Below are 1,912 nucleotides of genomic sequence, written 5' to 3' on the forward strand. Positions count from 1 at the left end.
CTGCGGCCATGCTGGAACACCGCCTTAAAGTTTTTTTTTAGCCGAAGAAATTGATCCCAGGACTTAGTCTTTGTAAGCCTAGTACTTATTCTATCTGTCTCTTTTGCCGAACCATTAAGCACACCAAAACTGGTTGTCAAGTGATGATGGGGAGATAAACGCAGGCACAAACACAAATATATACATATACATATACGATGGGTTTCTTTCTGTTTCTGTCTGCCAAATGCACTCACAAGTATTTACTCGGCTGGAGGCTATAATAGAGACACTTGCAAAAGGTGCTACACAGTGGAACTGAAGCCAGAACCATATGGTTGGCAAGTAACCTTCTTACCACATAGCCACGCCTGCGCCTATGTACTTGTTGCAGCCACCTCCGAAGACCCCAGAGAAATCCTCCAACGGGAATGTGGGCAGCACACTTCTCACACCTACTTTATCTTCTCCTTCAGCTTCGGGAACAACCAACAGTCCCAAGGAGCAAGCCCTGGAATGTAGAGAGGTTGAGGGACAATTTCAATCTTCATCTCTGTCAAGTAATTGATTGCCAGAATGGAATTGTGGACTGGTGTGCTATCCTGGAGCAGGCGCTCCTGCTTTTGCGACAAATTCTTTTTGTGAACTTGCTCAAAGCTTTTAGAAAGTACTCTTTGTTGACCTCTAGACAAAGGGGCCCAGTGGTTGTAGCTGCTGCCCTTGCTGTTAATAAAGGGGAACATTATGAGCTTCCTGATGGACTTGTTTTGCCTGATTTCTTCTGCCAGCGAAAAATAAATGCTCGACTCATACAAGTTAATCCACAAGCAGTCTAGGGCAGTGGTTCTCAAACTATGAGTCGCGACCCACTGATGGGTCACGAACGGAATCCTAGTGGGTCGCAAAAAGTTATAAAATTACGCATTAGCTTTGATTAACTGCTGTCTATCGAGATAGTTCAAGACTCATGTTTTCAATACCAGATTGGTTGTTTTATCAAGCAGTAGGCTTTTTTCACGAACTTAACAAATCAGAGGCGGTCATTTTCTCGAGTTATTTATTCGTACGTAATCGTAAAAAGGAAAAGTCTGTTTTTACCTATTTATAGAGAACTTTAACTAGGCGCAGTACAACACTGATCGAGCCGATAACAGTTACTGCTTCGAGGTTTTGTATTAGAGTTAATACCTGCCCATAGGATATGGAGACGTTGAAACAGTTATAAAACGTTTTGTTTCACATTTAATATAAATAGTAAAAAAATTAAATAAATAAGACAGTATGGATTTCACTAATAAGTTTATAAATTATTCAAAAAAGTATAGGAGTGATTACCAGGAGGCTATTAATTAGCCAATGAAATGATTGAAATAGACAGCAGCTAGACGGCAGATGGATCAATAGAGTCTATCTGATAAACGGTAGAGTTAAGTGGGTCGCCATAAACTGGTGTCATAAATAGTGGGTCGCGTCTCTAAAAAGTTTGGGAACCAGTGGTAGAGCATTTCATAAAAGCAGTCTGTAGCATTTTTGCCGAGGATAAAACAAAACGTCATTGTATAGCGAGCTTCCAAATTGTCTTCCCGCCCCGACTGCATTATATAGACTAGTCAGCTATAACAACTAGTGTTTAGTAGAGTGTGTTCAAAGTGGTGTGACAGTCTTCTCTTCAAATCTGGAATAACAGAAGTTGGCAGGTTAGCTTATTAGATGTATAATAATGATAAACTAGGACTGCCTTTCTTGAAAAAGTGACAAAACTTCCGGAATGCACCTCGTAAATTATACACACACATATTTATATGCATATACACATGTGTGTCTGTGTGTGTGTATGTCAATGTATGCATGTATGTGTGTGTATATATATATATGTATATATGTATATATACATATATATATATATATATATATATATATATATATATATATA

This window comes from Octopus bimaculoides, chromosome 1 (genome assembly GCF_001194135.2).
Source record: "Octopus bimaculoides isolate UCB-OBI-ISO-001 chromosome 1, ASM119413v2, whole genome shotgun sequence".
In the NCBI taxonomy this organism is placed as follows: domain Eukaryota; kingdom Metazoa; phylum Mollusca; class Cephalopoda; order Octopoda; family Octopodidae; genus Octopus; species Octopus bimaculoides.